Raw genomic sequence first — 22720 nt, forward strand, 5'->3', positions numbered from 1 at the left:
TAATCAAAAAGAAAGTTAAAATCAGTGCACCTGAATTGATTGGCAAAGATACAAATAACAGTACATATAAACTGCTATGCAAAACAAGAAATAAAAGCAGTAAAAATAAGTGGATATGCAAGAGGGAAACATACTTGTATTAATATGCAATATACCACAGCATTTCAGCCCAAATACATAAATAAATAAATAATAATAAAAAGTTGTACATGGCCATACACAGTAAAGGTTTTTATAGATGAGAGCTTTTGGTTAAGTCAGATAAGAAATTTGAGCAGGCATGGATACTTATATTGAAAAAATATATTTTTATTAGTAGATAGCATGTGAAAAGTAGTGCTGAAGGCAGTTAGGAAAAGTAAGGTTAAGTGAGAGAAATAGAAATAGTGGTGGTTACCGAAAAAAAAATAAATAAAAGGGTATCATATGGGGAAGTGGGTTAAAATGTAAAGGGTAGTGAGTAGAATAAGAGTGTGGCTGTGAAAGGGTATCAGTCGATTTAGATGGGTATTATGTTCTTGTCCTCCGTATAGTTCTAGGACCAGGATATAGATGATATATGTTATCCTGAGACTGAGCATGAACAAAGCCAGGTATCTGCACAAGTATTTGCTAGGCGATATTTTAGATTGATTTTGAATGCCTAAAGGTCATCAGTTTGTCTCAGAACTACATGGTGTTCCAGACTTTGGAAACATAATGTGAGTATAAGGAGTTTCCTGCAGTATTATTGGATTTAGTTAAGCAAAGAAAACACTTATTCCCTGAACATACCATACAATCTGGGGATGTGGGGAGTAGTGCTGAATGATATTTGGTATAGAATAGTTGTCAAGTTTGCAGATGGGATTATGGGTGATATTCATAGTCCAGAGCTGCACAGGTGCATAGAGCACATTTGTGAAAAGCAGTGCTAAGCAGATATGCAAATAAGATCAATATAACATAATTGTATTGAATGGGAAGCGCAATGTAAAATTCTATAATCACGCCCTTTTTTTAAATGTGTAAAGTATGTAAAGGCCATTCTTTTGTACATGTGAAGTGTTTCGCAGTATGGTAAATAGGATGTGCATTGGCATATTGCAGGCAAAGTCCAACTGAGCACAGTTATGCTTAAAGAATTATAGCAAAGCTGCAGACTTGGCAGCAGCCAAAACTGTTTTTTTTTTTTAAATTATAGGGGTTAGAGAAGATTCATATAAGGGTATCCTTTTGAGGATACCCTGATGGTTTCATTAAAGAATATAAAGGGGATGATAGGAAAGTTTGAAAAAGCCGAGGGGAACACCCAAGGAAACATCAAGAGTGCTTTCACTAGAGAAGGTGGGAGAGGATAGGCACTATGTTTGTGTTGGGGTACTCCCCCCTTATTTATCACATTTTTTTTGTAAGACAGATTTTTGGGTGGAACATAAGGAAGAGGATGTAGGAGAAATGGTAATGGAAGAAGGGCTGAGGAAATCCACAGAGCCTCAAACATGTCCACTGCCAGATAGAGTTGTAGTGAAGGTCCCTGATGTTGAAGAAGTAGCGGCTGTGTTGCTGTGGTAGTTAGCACCAACTGGGTGAGCATGTTTTCTACACTTTGAACAGAGGCTTTGACTGGTGTAATTCTCCTGTCCGCTATCTCTTCCAGTATCTCCACAACCAAATCCTGAAGCCCCCATTCAGTGAGGCTTTCCAGGCTGTCATGTGCCAGATTGCCTGCAGGACCAGCACCTATACTCCTATCCTCTGAGGACAACCATGAATGGGCAGAAGGTGATCCTTCCCTAGACTGGGAGGTATGTGCCTGGACTGCTCCTGAGAGATTTGAACCTGTTTTAAAAATAAAATGAGAGAGAAGCAAAGTAAAAAGAAACACATAAGCAAAATAATAAATACAAGAGAAAAAATAGGTTTTGAGAGACAAAATAGAAAAAAGCACAAGTAATCTACACAATGTTGTTGTAATGCAAGATATCAATTCAATAAATCATTCAGAAAAATATCCTTATTGAAGTTCAGTTGTGTATGGGAAGTGCTTATGGGTACACTTGAGGGTAGTGATTTGGAAGTGCTCAAGTAACTTGGGCAAATGTGCAAGAGTAGTGCTTTTGCATATGGTGATTTGAAATTGTGTTGTGTTCCGGTTCCATACTTTTTAAATACATTTTAGAGTACAAAGTCATCAAGCATAAAAGAAATCACTAACTACTGCAGCTGATCATTTTTAACAATGACAGCATAGCACATTTTCTTTCATATTTTCCTGTCTTCATTTCAATTTCTTTCGGATGCAAAGGTACAGTAACAGCTGTTTGCAAGATTACTACTGAAATCAGTTTTAAAAGCATTACTGTATTACCATTTATGCTACCCTGAATTATGTGTAATGATTTCTGCTATGGTTATTAAGTAATAAATACCTTCTGGACACCTGTTACACTTACCAAAAGCCTCCATCAGCCTCTTAATTCTTCTTTTTTCTCCTTGAGAATTATATTGCATTTCTTCCTCAGCTGCAAGTAACAGAGAGGATAATCTTGTTTATCTGTATTAGACTGCATTCCATAAATATGTATGTGCCTTATATTCCCCGAATTCACTTTAATTTATATCTTATCCTATCAGATTGTAACTGTTGAATGCATATATGTGTGTATTATTACAATTCCGTAGTGAAATATTCTACTCAGAGCTGGATCCTGGTCAAATGGGGCCCTAGGCAGGGTAATGGTTCAGGTTAGCTCTACACAACACAACAACCCCCACCTATCCCTACCCCCACAGCCATTACAGTGTCCCATTACTCTGGCTGTTTCTCCGGAAATACCATAAACACTGTTCTAACCTGTCAGTTTGCATACTATTTTTTACTTTACTTTTACAATGATTACAGATATTAGGATTTAATTTAAAACTTTTATTTCAAATTTCATAGTGCAAACACTGATAGACATTTGCTAAACAAAACAATACAGTCTCACAATGAAAACACTCAGCATTAACAGTAAACTTCTCTGCTCTTGAAACTCACAGTCACTGAAATGGCATTGAAACCCACATTCAAAGAAAATGCATCTGGCCAGTGGTGGATAAAGTTTATTTTTGGGTTACTTTTAAACCGTAGTACCCTGGCATGAATTTTAGGAGCATGCAGACATGCATGAGTTTTTTGATCCACCTTCCTGATTGTATTAAATTATACTCATTGTATAATGCAGCACCAGTTGTTAGAGTGTGTTTTAAATTTGTAGGTTTGAACATTTTTCCAGTAAATAACAAAACAAAACGTATGAAGCCATAATCACAAAACTGCTCATTTCAGAACATTTCAAACATAAAAGGTCATTCAATATCAGTCAATATGCATAATCTCTGCAGAAAAAAAATTCATCTAAATAATTATACATTAAAGTGATCTGTAACTAATGAATAGGATGCTGCTAGCAAACAACTTTATATTTCAGTATTCCATCTAAAAATTCAGTGCCTAATAACCTTGCAGAATAGATTTCCTAGGTTACATAAAAATGATAAGGTGGTAATATTGCAATAAGAAATAGATGGCAAACCAACAAAAGGTTCATAGTTACTACGCATCTCATCGAAAGGAGGGGACACTCAGAACTGCAGTAACCCCACCCCACTTAATGTATAACATGGTATCAGTAATCCATCTATGTGGTGTGGGAGTAGAGCCCACAGCCTTCTGCATTAAAAGCAAGTTTTTTACCTGTTGTGCTACTAACACAGATTTTAAATTTTATAGTACAAACAGTTGCATAATGAAAACAGACTTAGAAGTAGCAGCAACAGTCTTCTCTTCCCTTGAAGACCACAGTTCCCTTGAAAATGCACTGAAACTCACAATTCCTTAAAAATACACTGAACTCAACCTTTTGAAAATGCACTTTGACTGCTTTGGTAGTTGGTGTAGAGGATTCAGGCTTTGGCTTGTTTAACTAAGGTACAGGTTTTGAGCCTGAGCATATTAACTAACCTGCCATCCTAAACAAGGGCATTACACACACACACACGCACACACACACACACACACACACACACACACACACACACACACACACACACACACACACACACACACACACACACACACACACACACACACTGTCTCTCTCTCCAGTCATACCTTAATCTCAAGGTTCATTCACTTGAACAAAGGTAGCAGACATTTGCTGTGTTTGTATTATGTGCGAGCAGAGGTGGAAAAAAAGAAGTGACAGCAGGTGCATGTGCTGATGCAAAGGTGAAAGGATGTTCGTTCCCTTAAAGATGAATAAATGGCCCCCCTGACCAGTGGGTCCCCCTCTCAGACAGTGGGCCCTAGCTGACTGCCTAGATCGCCTTATATTGGATTCAGATATGACAATAACATCTGGATTTGCATTATTCTGGGAGACAGAAGTGAAATACATGTTGTAAATATTTTTTTTTTTTTTTCCAATAAATCTTTTATTTTATTTTCAATAAAATGAAACAATGCATACAGCCAATGTAGTAATGAACATTAAAATGAGGCGTTGAATAATAACAGAATATAATACATAATCAAACAGTTTAAATATAGATATAAGTGAGAAAGAGTGTAAAACATAAGAAAAGCATTGTCATTAATAAAACCAAACAAACTTTTATATACAATATTTACAACATGATGTAATGTAATGTACTGTGCTGCACTTCCACTACATAATTATCATTGGATCTCCATAAGTTAACAAAGACAAGGGTAAATGATGTTTTGAATGTACCCCTGAGAAATTATTCACTAAGAACTAAATCTAAAAGTTTCTTCCATAGTTTACTAAAATAGGCTCTTTTTTTTGGACCTTTTATAATGAATTTATGTGCAGAAATATGTTTATGAGCCATTTCTTTGAATTTTCCCCAACTAAGTTTGGTACGATCTAGCCAATTGCTAGTGATGTATAGTTTAACAAGTGAACAAAGTATAATTAGAATGTGCAGTTGCATTTTTGATACTTTGGATGTAGGAATGTGAAGAATAGCTGTTTCCCACGAGAGTGTGGAGGTGTAGTAACCCATTTTTTCCAGGCGTACTTTCAGAGAGCACCAGAGTTTGTAAGAATGCTTGCAGTACCACATAATGTGAAGCAAGTCCGCTTTCGGACACGAACAACAGGTGCACGAGGGTGGAGTGTTGGCATTAAATTTATTAAGAGTTACAGGGGTGTAATAAGCATTGTTGTTGAGCATCATTTGTGTATATAGGAGTTTTTTGAAAAGAGAGAGCTCTAGAGTAGATTTTATAGCTGATAATTTTTGATCTTCTGTAATGGAAGGTCCGATGGTATTCCAGTAGTTGGAGAAAAGACAGTTTGAATCGTAGATCATGTCAGTCAATAGCTTGTAAGAGGATGATATTGTTTTTTTAATGCTTGAGATTGCTGAGATGACTTCAATTAGTTTGTTTAATTCCTGAGTATTGGGAGAGCGTTAAAATGTTGTGCCATAATAATTTCTCTTAGTTGTCTAAGAATAACTGTGTATTTTTTATTAGTACCCAAGATTAACCGTAACTCGGGTAGAGTTTTAGATCTATGTTTGAGAATATCCCATACCTTGAGATCTTTGATGAGAGGGAATTTAGTAAGGTCAATCATTAGATTGTTAATTTTAAGATTTGGGTTCTGATGCAACGGTTGTAGAAGGGATAGAGAATTTACCAGATTAATATCTTTAATAAGATTTTGGAAAAGCTTGATTTTATGTTTCAAAGATTGAGCTAGATTACAGTTGTTCAAAGAGGTAATAGATAGAAAGGGAATAGCCTGAGGGTTAATTTTGTTGGATATAACATGTTGATACCACATTTTAACCCAGACTGGATAATGCATTTGTGTTTTGATGTTGAAATTTGAGATAGACCAAACTCTAATTGAGCAAATAATTTTATAGTATAAATGGAAGTTTGGTAGACTTAGCCCCTTTTTCCTTAGGATAGGTTAATTTAAGGTAAGCAATTCTCACTGATTTAGGGAACCAAATGAAACCAGCTATTTCTTTGTTGATTTTGGAGAAAAAGTTATTATAGACTAATACATCCAAAGCATTAAGTTGAAATAGAAGTCTAGGTAAGATATTCATTTTCACAATAGCTGCTTTGGACAGGAAAGCTAAATTCATATGTTTCCATCTTTGTAGATCTTGTTGTATGTTAGACCATGTTTTTAATAAATTATTTTGAAGAATAGAGGCTTGATTATGTTCAAAATAGATACCTAAATATTTAAGGCTATATGTTATTCGGAAGGAGGATTCAGGGAAATAAAAGGATTTATGGGAGTTAGGGTTTATAGGAAATATATGAGATTTTTATTATTTATTTGATAATCTGATGCGAAAGAGAATTTCTCTGGCATCAAAAATTTTGGTAGGTCTGTATTGGGTGACTGAAAATATAAATTAAGATCGTCAGCAAACGCTGATAGTGCAATCTGTGTTTAGTATTTTAGGTATATTGTGATAGGTATTCTGAGTAATATAAAGAAAGAAAGGCTCAATAAAAATATTAAAAAGAAAAGGAGAGAGTGGGCACCCTTGCCTTGTTCCATTAGTGATCAGAATTGGCTCCGATCTCTGTTTGTTGATGTAAAGGTAGGTTTGGGAATTTGTATAAAGTGTTCTGATCATATCCGAAAAATAATTAGGCACACCAAAATGGGACAAAGAGGCAAACAGAAACTCCCAGTTAACTCTGTCGAAAGCTTTGGAGGCATCTAAAGTTAAGGCGTATATTGGATTTCTTCCTTTTTTGGTAAATTGTATAAGGGAATCAAGGGTTAATGTATTATCCCACGTGTGCCTATTGCTCATAAAACCAGCTTGATCAGGGAGATTAAAGACGGGAGAACTTTTTTCAATCTACATGCTAATATGGCAGCGAATATCTTAATGTCGACATTTATTAACGAGATTGGTCTGTAGTTGTGAGGATCTGCTTTATCTTGTTTATTTTTTAATATTAAAATAGTTTTCGAGTTATTCCAGTGTATATCAGTAATACCTTCTTTAATAATATAGTTAAAGACTTTCAATAGTATGGAGGAGGTATTTGTGTAGAAAACTTTGAAGAAGTTAGTAGTAAAGCCGTCAGGGCCCGGGGCTTTGCCTAATTTTAAATTTTTTATGATGGCCTGGACTTCTTGAATGTCGAACGGGGCAGATAGGAGGGAGACTTGGTTAGTATTAAGAGAGGGGAACTTAATTGAATTAAGAAAAGACTCCATCCGAGGTTTTTGATTATCACTTTTATGTCCGCTATAGATTTCTGAAAAGAGTTCAAAGAACAGGTGTATTATTTCAGAATCTGATTTGTATAATTTCCCTTGGTGATGAAGGGTGGAAATTCTAGGAGCACTATTATTATTTTTTAGTATTCTTGCTAAGGTTCTTGAGGGCATTTGTGCCCATTCAGAATATGTTGCAATGAATTTCTGTTCCTGAAAGGAATAGTTCTGTGAATAAAGTTCATATAAATCTTTGCGCGTCGCATTAATCAGTTCTATAGTTTGTGGGTCAGGGGATAATCTCTGACTTTTTTCCAGAGAAGAAAGTTTCAAGGATAAAGTATTTTCCTTTTTCATGTTTAGCTTTTTAAGAAAGGAAGCTTGGCTAATGAGAAAGCCCCTCATTTCAGCCTTGCATGCCGCCCATTGTATGTCCGGGGGGATTTGGGACTCTGTGATATTCAAATCAAGATCTATTAATATGTTGTTAATTTTTTTAATTATATCTTTATTATTTAGTAAATTATTGTTAAGTGTCCAGTTGGCAAAAGTAAAATCAGGCGGAGTGAACCTAATTATGAGAGAGATTTTGGCATGGTCAGAGAAGCATCTAGGCTCAATATTGAAAGTATTTTTAAATTTGGATAGAAGGTCTGAAATTAAGAAAAAGTCAAGGCGTGACCATGATTTGTGACAATTGGAATAAAAGGTATAAAGATTTTCCTTAGTCGAGATATTACTAAATTTAATCGTGTCTATAAGATTAAAATCAGATATAAGCTCCTCTAACGCTATGGAAGCTTGAAGATTGTAAGAGGATGATTTGCTTGTGCGATCTAGACTGGGGTCTATGACCGCATTCCAGTCCCCACCTACAATAAATAATTGATTTGGAAATGAGTTCAGTATTTTATAAATTTCTAAAATAAAAGTCTGTTGTTGTGAACAAGGACCATACAGATTTAAAAACATAACTGGTTTGTCGGAGTTAGGTAGGGTAGATGTAAAGTAACACCATCTGCCGTTTGTGTCAGATTTATATTCATTAATAATTTCCTGGAATTGTTTCTTAATTATGATGGCCACACCTTTTGAATTTGTGCTGTCACCTGCGCTTATTATAGACCTAATCCATTTTCTATTTTTTACTTTTTCCCACTCAGAATTAGATAGGTGTGTTTCCTGTAGAAAACAAACGCTAGCATGAGATTTAAAGACAAGGTGTAGTAGTAATTTTCTTTTTGCAAAGTTTTGTAAGCCATTTATATTCCAAGAATCAATGGACCAACTCATGGGCGTTAAAACCAAAATAGGTATAGGCACATAATATATTTAGTGTAATTAAGATAATGTGTGGGTACATTACTTTTGTGTTGGAATAGTCTACCCTTGATTTGTTAGATAAAAGACGGAGAGTGAGGAACCAATTCTGCTCTTTAAAAGCAACACAGTAAAATGTAATGGAAGATGCAGCATGATACTTCTTCTGAACTAACCCGGTGCCTACCCACCCGAACCCCTTAAGCGAAGAAGCATATAAACAAACCAAAAACAACATTAACAATTCTATACATATATACAAAGAAAATCTCATCCAAAAGATTATCAGACCAGAACTCACTTCGGTGCACATAGAGTCTCCACTTGTAAAGAGTACACTAATTTTTGTGTAGAGTAAGCTTGACCTAAGGTATATAAATATAAATCTGTAAGCCTGGTATGTTAACACTCTGTGTATACAACTAAGAATCTCTAGGAATACTGTACATAACATATTTGTTACTAAAATTGGCATTTCTTGTGAGAATGTAATCACAACTGTAATACAGTCAGATTGGTATAACATTAAAATAACATTTTTATAAAATTATCTAACAGTATAGTGTGTTACTAGTGATGAAACCCAACTAAGAGAGGTTGTGAGTGTTTAGTTAATGAGCTGCATATTATAAATACTTATAAAGCATGTTAACCGAAGATAAGGTTACAATGAACATAATCCAATAATAACAGAACTATTTATAACCTAAGAGACTAGTTATATATGTGTAATCCACCCTTCAACTATATTAACCTTTTGCTAAATTTTTACAATTCAAGTTAATATTAAAATACTTTTAAAACTCTGATTGTAACTATCCTTAATCTAATAGAATGAACCTATAAAATACTTGTAGCAAACTACTCTCAAACTAAGTAATCTAAATGTACCCTTGAGTATTTTAAACATCACCTGTCTTAATACCATTTATGTGTTAATGTTTATTAATGTTTATAAAATCTAATATCTATAACTGTTACAGTAAAACTATTACAATAATACTCCAAAACACTAAAGGAATTTATGCAAAAATCTCCCACCCCAGTGTCCTTTGTATTATGCATCCAAACATATGTTATTACAGAAAAAGAAAAAAAAACGAAGAAAAACTAAGCATTAATATGCTGAAAAAATCATTTAGTTGGTTAAAGTGCAATGATCAGCTGCACTACCTACAAAAAGTCAGTTTCTGACTTCCACTATATGAGCGTTTAGCAGTTTGGTGTTTATTTGTTATAGTGTGTGCTTATGTCTTTAAACTGCACCATTTTGTAAATACTGGGGCAAGGGACTCTGCATGCTTAAAAAAAAACTTCAGTAGCTCTAATAGCTAGAGCTGATCGCTACTCAAAAGCCAAATAAATGAACTATATAAAACAAAAAACAGTGGCTTGGTAGCAAGCAGTACTTGAGATCCCATAGTTAAATACAGAAAGCATGTTTTCAGCAATATGAATAACAGGGTATTTGCCTAGCATGGCCTCTTACTTACATTAACACAGCAAGAAAGAAGAAAAACAGAGCAGACGACATAGACAAAAGTAAATATTCATAGTGCAAGCTGGATGATCTGTGTACCCAGAAAGACTCAACCACAGTAGATATAATCTATTGCAGCAGGTACTTTAAAAGCATCACCTGGCAGTTTACCTTCCCAGGGACAGTTCGTCTCCTCTTTCTGCAAGCAACTGCCTTGGCTTTATTTTTGCTGATTCTGGCTATCACACACGGTTCATTTTTAATCCCTGCCTGGTTGACACCACCATTGCTCAAAGATACCTTAAACATCAAAAAACAGTATGCAGAGTCTTTTGATTTCTTTTTTTATACATAAAGCGCTGCAGGCGCGATCGATGGGGGAATGGGTTCACTGGCGCACAGCTTGTAGAGTCACAACAAAGGATATCCCGCTGGGAACCTCACAATGAAGTAGCGTTCCTTGTTGACACGTGGATCTATCTCTAAACGGAGATAAGGCTGTTTTAAGTACATTAAACAGTCCTGGACTTGCTAAAAACTTTTTAAAACGCTGGAAAGCAAGTGACTGAATAGCTGAAGCCTCCGGTGAGTAAATTCAAGTTGAGAAAGGTACAACTGTGGAAACGATCGTGCTGGAGTTATGTGAGTTCATGTTTGTACAGGAATCTTGCTGAAAACTTTTTGAAATGTCTCTCTTGCTTCAATTAGGGATGATATAGAGTATTTAGTATCGTTTTGGTAGAAAATCAGTGTGCTTGGATAACGCATTTGAAACCTAATGTTTCTTTTGATGAGGTCAGAGCAGAACGGGGCTAATTTCTGTCTGTTTTCTTTAATGGAGACAGGTAAATCTTGTGTGAAGTTTATTTTATGCTTGTTCCACATAAAGTTTCTATTCTTTTTTGCTGCATAGAGGATCTGTTGAGTGGTTTGAAAGTTAAGTAATCTTGTGTAAACTTGGCGAGGAGCTGTAGTATCTTGTCTTTTATGCAATGCACGGTGAGCTCTCTCAATTATAATAGTGTTACTGCCATCTTCTGAATGTAAAAGTGATTCAAATATTTGTTTTGTTATAGTAAGCAGGCCTTGGCTGTCATAGGTTTCAGGAGACCTCTTATTAAAATATTATTGCCTGCTCCTAGCTTCAAGATCTGTAAGTTTTGACTGTAAATCTGACAAGGAGGCTGTTTTGGCACGTAATTCTTCTGAAATAGACTGTATTTGGAACTCATTAGATTGTTTTTTGTTCAAGTGTGTCAACTCTGTCCACTATTTGATTAATAGATTTTCCTATAGTTGAGAGTTGTTCCGAGAAGCTTTTGTATAGCTGTGTGAATGGGCTGAAGGGCCTGTTTAAGTTCTTCCATGTGAAAGCCGGGATCTTCCTTGTTACTAGTGTCACTTTTGGAGGATTCAGTATTTTGTTTATTTGTTCTCTGCCTTTTTGAAAGAGCCTCCTTTTCAGGAGAGAAAATTGCTGATGCTTTAGCTTTGATTGTTTGAGTATCCATAATAATAGAGTCATTTGTTGTTTTAATCTGCCTAGCCATGAGGAGCCAGAGTTATTGCAGACAGCAGTAGGCCTTCCTGAATCACTTTGAGAAGATAAAAAGAAAGATGAAAAAAAAAACCACTGTGAGAGAGCCAGAGAGGGTGAAGATCTGTCATGCGTTTTTCCCACTTCCAAAGTAATGCAAGTTCCACATAGATGAAGTAGAAGCAGCTCTTTTTGAAGTAAGTATTACTTAAGAAAGAATTTTGAGGTGAGGAGCTCTGTGCTTAAGCTGTTTCCTAGTCGACCACCATTTTGGAATCCCTCACATGTTGTAAATATTAGGTCTGTACATTACCTTGTTGTATAAATATTTTCATTTGTAATAAAATGTCATTTGTTTCACATTTTGTTTTAAATATCTTAATATTAGCTGCTCTAATTTGTTATGCTTAGTTTTGGGTTCTCACAGAGGTTTGTTTATTGGTTTGCTTTTAAAATGTTATATTTGCAGACATAATTTCTTTATAACTTTTGCATTTCTAAGAAGGTTAAAGTTCATAAATGCTCAAGGCAAGAGCTCTCTTCTTGGTTCTTGAAACACTGCACTGCTGAAACAATCTTTGTTTAACCTTAAGCTCAGAAACATTTTTGCTGATCACATATAAAATCCTTATAAACACAAACTATATAACAGAGGGCATAAACTCAGACTGAAAGTTGTATACTAGAACACATCTATTTAAGATGCATAAATTCAAACTGCATGTATAATTTCCATAACTTCATTTTAAATATGTATAGCTGTGATGTTTCTTGGATCTTTAATGTATAACTCACAGTGAGTGATCCAGCAATGGGAAAAAAGTCATCTTCAGACACTTCTCAACTATAATTATTGTCTATTTGCCTCACTTCTGGGAGCTACTAAAAAGAGTTCATAAAATCTAGGAAACATGGTGTACTGATGTGTTAGAATGCCCTTTCTGCCCGGTAAATGACTTGAATGCCAGAAGACATCTATTTACTACCTTTACTTAGTCATGCACAGACTTTGGAAGCTCAACACGGCTGATTGCCAACTACCTAAGAGGAAATACAGCTGTTCAGAACATTAGTCATAGTCTATGCATGCATCTACTAAGATTAAACATGAACAATTTTAGGGGACTTCATGGAAGTTCAGGTCAACCTTTTCACTCTGTGCTCTGTATGAACTTATTTAAAGGTACTTAATTAAAAAATTCATCCACTGATAAATGCCTTTGTCCCGGTCCCCTTCAATAAATACACCGCACCAAATGACATTTGACAACCTTTATTAAACTTCTATAAATGTAACTTTAGTGAACATTTTAATGTGTTGATCACAGCATGAACATCCATATAACCATTTATCAAGGCAGAATAACCTTGCTCACCCTAACCAAATAGGCAGCATCCTCACCACCACTCGCTTGCTTTTATTGTCAAGCAGCGTCCCATCACTCGTTTTCATTCTCCAACTCACCAAACAAAACATCCAACACCAGAGGGGGAACAGAAGAGGGATAAGCCTGTCCCTCTTTTCTGACTAAACACCAAACCTATAAAATAACCACACAATTCTTAATGTTCACAAAAGAGGGAGGGATGGTGGGTAGCAAGTTCATGCCAAAATCTTAGCCCTTACAGTTACACTCACATAAAACCAGTTAAGCCCCTCCTTGCACTGACCTCGTTTTCTCCCAACCTTCCTACTTTCCTAAGTTAACCCTTCCATCACCACCACACTAACTTTCTTCCCCTATCATCTTAACTCCCAATACTATTCCTACCCAACCTTTCCCCGAAGATGTCCCTGGACAAATTGTTTTTTTTTTCCAGACCTCATTTGTCCCACTCCCTTATACATGCCACCAAATGATATTTGATGACCTTTATTAAACTTCCATAAACATAATTTTATTGAACAATATTTTAATTTATTGATCACAGCATGAACATCCATATAACCATCTACTAGGACAGCGTAACCTCACTCACCCTAACCAAATAAGCAGCATCCTCACCTCCACTTGCTTACTTTACTTATCAAGCAGTGTCCCATCACTCACTTTCATTCCCCAACTCATTGAATTAAACATCCAACACCAGAGGGGAACAGAAGAGGGACAAGTCTGCCCCTCTTCTTCACCAACCAGCATGACACAGGCTTTTCCCCATCATTCACTCCAAAAGCTTCACAAAACCCTCCAAAATAAACCAAAATCATTCTGGTGCACTCCATCCTCTCTGAACCAAACTAGATCCCTGTTATCAACATCCCAAATCCCTATCATATAAATACCTAAAGAAGACAGTTGCATAACTAGCCTAAAATTAACAAACTGATGAGCTCTATCCACAGCCAAAATAACTGTGGTACTACCCCTGACCACACAATACATATAACTGGGTATAACCTCTTTAAAATAAACACATCCTCACTTATCCTAACTACCAACTGTAGCATCAGAATTCTTTCCAGATGGTTACTTGCCAAATGCACCACTAGGACCCTAATTATCCCCATGACACTTGAAGCAATGCAAACCCAATTTTGTGCCATCTGGCCTAAATGCAGCCCCCTTTGCCACCTAATGGATATAAGAATGATAAAAATGAATATATGAATGACCCAGGATGATGAGTGCTTTTCCAAAGTTATCAAAAGACTAAATTAACCAATTACCTACTATAAGATAAAAGGGCATTTGAGAAAAACAATGCCCCTCTTAATAAACTCTACTGACCTACTTTCTCACATCAAACCAGCAGCCCTTCCAATCTGAAATGTGTGAGTTGAAAACCTCGGTCCTGTAAAGCCAAGGTAATGAAAGTCCTTCTCATCACACACCCAAACCAATTTCCCATCATCACCTTACCCCCTTTCAAACAAAAATCCAAATCCTGTGGCTCTCAGCTTGTGGCTGACATAACCTCTTAAACCACCCGACTAGACCCAAAACCCACGTCAATCCTTCACCAGAACAATCTGCCCAGCCTTCTCCATCTGATCCTTCTTATATCTATGCAACCATATCTCTACTGACACAGAAAATACAGTCACATCCTGAAATACCAGTGACCCCAACCAGCCTGACACACTCCATGATACATCCATAGTGATGTCACACATAAATTATAATCCATGGAGTCACATTCACAAACTATAACCACCCCTAACAAAACTTAAAGAGCCTGTCTTGCCGTTGGCCAGCACCTGTCCACCCTACCACTGGCAACTCTACCTCAGCCCTGCAACCATATGCCTATTGTCCAAAATTCATCAAATCCTGCAACCCTGCCTCCAGTAGAAATATACTAACAGCAGTCAAATCACTTTAACCAACTAGACAGCCTTACCTTGCTTGCATGATGTTTGCTCCTTGACTGTTCAACTAGAATGCCACAAACCTACAAAATGTACCCCGGAGGACTTGCCCAGCAAGCAAAATTCATTAGCCCTAAGAACTCCATAACATCCCTAATCCACCCCTTATCCCTGCACCCCACCCAAACAACTTTCCTGTCAAGTGTTCTAGCTTCTCAAGCGGTAAACAAAGCAAGCCTTGTCCCATATCCACTAACCCCCCAAAAGCAAACTGCCTTCTCAGTGCCCTCCAACTTCTGCTTAGCCAAATGAAACACCCAGCTCCTCACATATAATCAAAAACACCAACATACCCTCCATCACTCCTTCAAACCCTCCACCAACCAACAAGAAATGATTCATTTAATGCACCACCTTCTGAGTGCCCTCCTGCTGTTACCCAATCCAATGAAGCATGAAAATGATACAGGCCACTAAAATTTCTATTGGCATGGCCATGTCAAAGTAAACTTGTCTCAACCTCTTGCCCAGCCATGGCCACTATTCCTCCTGCATCAGTAATAACCAAAAGCAGACTCAGTATCCTCCCTTCCCAACCATAGGACTGTAAACCCCAAATGACTTGCTCTGCATCATCCAATGAATCATACCTAATGTTGTGTTTTGTACAGAAATTGAATCATTAACTTAGTTTCCAATCAAATAGGATACACGGTGAATCAACTGGAATTCACCTGGCAACTTCATAGGGACCAAGTCCAATGGGACACCCTAAAACTGTCAAAAGAAGGACAACAAAATGGGCCAACAACCAGCTTGTACTCCTCTCCTCTCCTCTCCAAATCTTCAAAGTCTCTTCCTTCACCCATGCCAAACACAAATTCATACTGACTGAGCCTCACTTTTAACCCCTGACTTAATAGTAAACCTACAAAAAAACCCTTAAATTAATCCACCACTGCCAACTCTGGAAATTGCCTGAGCATATGTTGTAATGCCCACAAATCAATGGGTAAATGCATCACTCAGTCTTCCCCTGTGGCCCCTCAAAAACACTCCTCCCCTCCAAAATTACCTCACCCCCAAAAGCTTTAAAATCCTTGGAGTGAAGGAAGTAATGCCCCCTTCAGTCAGAAAAGAGTCCAGATTGACCAATTTCCCTTCTCAATGACCACACTGAAAAGCTGGATGTACACCCGCACACTTTACACATGCATATGAAAACCTGTGCTCCACCCACAAACAACATCCCAGATTTAAGGCTCTGCACAAAGCAAGCTTTTGCTCTTCTATATTTCCCAATCTACTAATGGCCCCGAAGTTATCCATCATATTGGATAACCAAATGTCTGGGTGCCTAACTTCCCAATGTAGTGCTTGATCCACTACCTTTCACTTATAGAACCACTGATCACACAATAACCATGCATTCCTCACTCATAGTCATTGAGCCCCATGAGTCATGACAAAATAAGCCACATGTAAGAAAGCCCCAGAGGTATACTTTTGCAACCAAACTGACATGTAATACCAGCAACCTAACCCCCAATTGTCCCACATTCTTGCTTGCAGTTTACCCACTCTCCTCTGCCCCAGTGCTGGAAAAGCTGCTAGAAGATCTTTGCTATTCATTGTCTCCAATTCCAACAAGAATTACACCCCCTCAACATTAATTAACTCAACGATATCCCTGCATTTGATTTTCCAGATCTTTTCTTTTTCCAAAGTCGGCATGTACAGGATCAAAAACGTACATCTTTCTGACTGACCCAAATCCTGGGTAAATAGCCTTCCCCCAGTTGCATCCCAAAATCTGAACTCCCCTCTTGCTGTTGCAACTTGACCCGCCCCCCCCCAAGCACAACTCTAAACTCCCTAATGATAATCCTAGGATACCCTCCCCACTCAATGCATCCCTCTGGATTTGCCCCCTTTCACTAAATCTGTCCCAATCCTCTACTATGTTTGCAATTTCCCCAAGGTTGCTGAAGTGATTTCAAACTCCCACCTATCTCCAGGCTAATCCCAACCAAACTAAAGCAAGCATGTATGCCGAAACCTACAACAGACTATCATTACCTGCAACTTCAACATGCACTGCTCCACCAACCAGAACCTCCATGTGATACTATCCTCTGCCTGCCATGCCTGCTTCCCCTGGGCCATTGACTTGCTCTTCAGCGCCTGACTTCACCTCTTCTGTCTAGACACACTGTGGTCATTCTCCAAACCATGTCGCAACAGGAGACCCACATGTTGGCAGCTCCCAAACAGCTCTTCTGGGTCTGCAATACAATGTGCACCAACCATCTGTGAATATAAAGTAAACATTAAAACTGCGCACACACACACACACACACACACACACACACACACACACACACACACACACACACACACACACACACACACGACAAATACAGTGTAATAGGTATGTCCGCAGCCCACTTTCTGACCGCAGTAACTCAACTCACAAAGCTCTACCTGTACACACTGCCATATTTGTTGTTTATAATTTTTTTAATACATATATATAATTCACTGGGGTGTCCTGCAGCTTGCCATGTCTACTTGCTAGAATGATGGATTCAAGTTAGCATACATTTTGTAAAGAAATTGAAGTCCCAAATTCAAATGCATGTCATTATTTAATGACATCAAGCCTCAATGATTTGCCAGAATTACACAACTCCATGTGAGCAAGACTACAGCCTGTATGCACCAAGACAGCAAGTACTCCACACTGGCAAAGCTTATAGCTCTCAACTTATTGGCAGGAAAAAATCCCTGAAATAATGGAAGAACAAAGGCCCAAAATAGGGACAGATTTAAATACTGCTCTTATAACCTAGACTGTCGCTAGATAACTGAGCTTATGCTAGCACACTTCCCCCTGCATGTCCTGAAAGATATTAAATCTGAAACTCAAATAAATGCCATTATGCACTAACCAAACCCTATGACCTTCCAACAAACCACAAACTCTCTGTGGAACAGATCAAAATTTGAGGCAGCTTGCTAAAATGATACCCTACACCTTGTGCCAATGACAAGAATACCATAACCATTATCCCAAACCCAGTCCCACATTTTGCAAAAATCTAACAGTCGAAATTTAGCTGAGTGATGATGCCACTCAGGACCATTAATTGGATGATGCACATACGCATTAATGGCCATTACTTGTGGCCATGCCCACTCCTGCGAATCCGAACAACCACCACCGCTTCAAGGCCTCCCACTCCAGCAATGCGAAAGACAAACCCATCACCAATCCAAAAACCCCATACATTCCTCGACCCAACTGACACACCTCTCAACATCTCAGCTCAAAATCCAGCCAAAGCCAATAAAAACAGTGGGACAAAGCCCTGAATACAGGACAACTCCCAAACACTGCCCATACAAGCTACCAAAGCAGTAAAATCACCAACACACCAGGACAACTCATGCGTCACCATGCATCCCCTGAAGTACACATCGTCCAAAACCATACTGCCCCACAGGCACCAGCAAACTCAACCCCCACCAATTTGACCAAAAATCCAGAAAACCACAGTTCCATGAGGAATGGACCAAAACATGAGTCAAAACCCCGAACACTCAGCAAAATGCATCCATGCAAGCTCCACAACAGTATATACATACACAATGTCTCTCTTCACTTATACCATAAACAAACTACCAATCTATTTTCTCGTCCACAGGAAGTCTCCTTGCCTCATCAGTGTGGCACAAAATCACACATTATACTGGAAAACCTTCAATTGCACTGCAGGAAAAGAGGACAACCGGTGACCCAAAAAAAGCCTGATTGCATCTACAACCAAATACAGATGACAAACTGCCCAAAACACCTTGACAACAACATCCAAACACCATATATTACAAACACAATGTGTGACCATGATCCCAAATCCACTCTGGCAAAGTATACAACACTTGAAGTGAATGCACTGGAAATGTACCTCTTTTCACTCACAAAAAACTTCAACAGCTGCTGCCCCATTTTACTAATTTGTTTCCTTGCCCACAGCCTACTATTGTACATTTATATTAGACATGTGAATAAACTTATGGAAGCCCAACCAACATATGGACAGTTGAGAAGCCCACACTGAACCATTAATCATGCTCTGTGCATGCTCGATCAATGGCCATTACTAATGGCCAAGCTTTCCCTGTGAATACCCCTTCTACAACCATGCCCTTCTGCCTATAAGAACTTCAAAAGTAATTAAATTATAACTGCAGTTTTTGTACCGTTTCCTGTGAGGTACTGCCGCACTAGGAATGCCAGTTCACCTATACAATTTTGTTCATAATAAATTGTAGCCCTCAATTCCCGCTGTTGGCACCCTACTTCAAAAATCTGCAATACAAGAAGGTTTAAAAGAAAATTGAAAATGACACATTGAACCAATTTTTCATCCTTGATCTTTTAGCATAAAAAGAAAAATCAAAGTTGTTTTGACAATTCAAACACTAAAATCACAAAAGCCTTTTGTAGAAATCAGTCTTCTTAGTTTTGTAATCTAATGTAAAATAGATACTTAACCACAACACACCACTAACTGCAACACTGTGTCCCCCTCAGCAGAACAAAATATCCCTCTCTCGCTATATATATATATATATATATATATATATATATATATATATATATATATATATATATATATAGATAGATATATAGATATATATAGATATATATAGATATATTAAACCACTCACCCACTACCACCATACTAACCAATATTAGCCTGAGGCCTATCTGGTCTTGGAAGCATTTACTGGTTATCTCTGATGTTTTCCCTCCCAACCTTCCTACTTTCCCAAGTTAACCCTTTCATCCTCACCACAATAACTTTCTTCCCCTACCTTCTTAACTTCCAATACTATTCCTACCTCATCATCCCCGAAGATGTCCCTGGACAAATTGGTTTCTTTCCAAATATCATTTCTTTTTAGACACATGAATCACTTTTCACTCACTACCACACAATCACATAACTTCTACTTCCAAGGTTCACAAATTATTAGCAAAGTACATGGGAAACATATGAATCATAATCACCTATCATGCCAGTTAATAAGGGAACCCACTTGAAAACTGCTCATTCATCCAATCTCAGACTGAGCCAAATTACACGCCGTCCATGACTTCTCATTCTAAAACTCATTCATGTATAGTAAATAGAAAGAGGTTTAACATCATCTGTCTCTGTGACACTCCCACCCACAGGTGCATGCACTCACTTGTTTGCACAGAAACATAGATGCATGTGTAAGCACATGCATACAGACAGATGCTCTGCACACATGGACACAGATGATTCTGCTTGCACTCACTCAATCACTAACCGTACATTAATCCCAAATCTCAAGATTCTTTCAGTTGTACAAAGGTAGCAAATGTTTGCTATGTTTAAATTCTGCACCACCATGCATCCCCACAGGTGCGGAGAAGAAGTGACACCAGACGGTGCATGAATCAATGGAAAGGTCAAAGGAGGTTCATTCTCTTAAAGAAGAATGAACATCCTTAAAGAAAAAAATAATTTTTTTTTAACTACTAACCAACAGTTGTGTGTTGCAACCCCCCCCCCCCCCCACTCCAAGACAGTGAGCCATAGGGAACTGCCTAGGTTGTCTTCTGCTAGATCTGGCTCTGATTTTACTGCATTGTGTAAGGTAGTGCAGAATTATGAATGTAGGGCTATCTTTTGTTTTAGAAAATGCATGTATCATTCTGGAAAACCTGAACTGCAAAGGCTGAAATGTAACAATTCAAAGTGTGAATTTCGTTTTTTTGCAGAACTTTGTCTAATGTACTGTAATGAAGTATAACAGTTTGTTCTCTGAAATTGTAGTTGCAGGTCATCATTAAAGCAACGTAACCCCCATTCCTCTCCACCAACAGTCAATCTAAATAGGGTGTGGTGAATATAATTTCAGCCATGTTGTACATGCAGCAAGAAATAATTATGAACAAACAAGTACATCAATGTTTATATTTACTTACCTGTCACAAAATCTGTCTTCTCGTAATAAATGGAAAAGTTATTAAAATTTTTCAATGCAGTTCTACACAAATCTTTACATTTGTAACTGCAGATTTAAGTTCTAACTGTATTACATGCAGTCAGAATTACTGATATTTGAACATAACTAATGCAGTTTAGATTGACAGATTACTAATTTCCTATTCTTTACTGACATTTTTGTTTATGACTGTAACCTCTTAGCAGTATTTTTTTTTCTGTCAGGAACAGATGGATGGTTCACTACATGAAATTGTATTTTTTTCTTAATGCATTTCAAATTGCCACCTCAAGTACTTACTTGAAGGTTAAGACAGCTGGCTTTGAATTATATACACGTGCACATTTTTTCTACCCCCTGTTGTATTATATATACATACACACACACACACACACACACACACACACACACACACACACACACATATATATATATATATATATATATATATATATATATATATATATATATATATTCAGCTATATATGGATTAAAAATTGCACTTACTGTTGAACTCTGGCCTTCTCACTTGAACCTGATTAACCCAATCAGCCAGCTAGTTAGCATTATGCTTTTGCAAATCATTATACTTGTGACACACTGCTGACTGAAGTGGGCTGTACCTGTCAGGGTTGCCAGGTGGTCACCCAACTCCTGCCAGATATTGCAGAAGGTAGAGCGTGATTAGGGTCTCTTTCTCAGACCAGCCAGGAGCACAGCCTTGTGCCTTTACAAGTGCTGCCATCATTCAAAGTGCCAGAGCAAGAATGAGGAGAGTATGGTGGGGGCTGTATTAACCAGGGTTAGAACCACTCCCTGTTGGGTGTGACCTCACCTTGACTAAACCCTTTGCAAGCTCATTAGACCAGGTATTGATAACATTAACAGCTTTGGTGTAACCACAAATGCTGTGTCACACCTGCTTTTTTTAAAGGCAAACACTTAGCCAGAGTACACAAATACTAATAGATAATGACTAACTTCATCTACATCAATTAGGTGTTGCTAGCAATATTTCTTCATAATATTTCACCTTGTTTCTTATGTTTATATTTGGTTACATACATTCAAGCGTGAGCTGTCATTTTTTATCCTGATTTTGTTCTTTCTTTTATTAATAGGTAGTAAAGAAAGAAATGTCAGTACTAAAGTAAGGAAGTAATTCTAGGACTTTTGTATATGTATTACACGTTAGGATGTGATATACACACCTGGATGGCCGGTCATTAGCATTCACATTCATTGCAGCCTGACATTCAGATGATTCCATTTTGAATTTCACCAGTATGTTTGTATATTGGTAAGTTTTTGCCAAGCAGTGCATGTCTGTGAACAGCTTGGCATTGCTGCAGAGTACTGTAGATTTCGCAGATGTCCACAACACTTCCATGCCTTCTCAGGCTTGTTCATGTAGTGTGTCATGAACGTTCATAATCGGCAAAAATCCAGAACATGCCAATGTACTTTCTAACACCTTTGCATTATACTACAGTTCATAGACATGCATATAAATTAGCTTAATTGGCATACTAAACATGTAAATCGGCTTGAATTTATGCTACAAGGATGAGCTGCACCATACTGATTCACAAATAGCCGAGATAAGCAGCAAATTACTTAAGATACTTCAGACATCTAAAAGTAAGAAAAACTTTATAAAATAAGTAATAGTAATTAACAGGGCAATTAACAGTTCCTGTCATAGTGTTTTAAGGGATTGAACCGTATTGTGCTTTTACTTTCAATGACTGAAGTGTTTGCAGTGTGTT

The sequence above is a fragment of the Protopterus annectens genome, chromosome 3.part1 (genome assembly GCF_019279795.1).
Source record: "Protopterus annectens isolate FY-2018-M chromosome 3.part1, PAN1.0, whole genome shotgun sequence".
Lineage (NCBI taxonomy): Eukaryota > Metazoa > Chordata > Ceratodontiformes > Protopteridae > Protopterus > Protopterus annectens.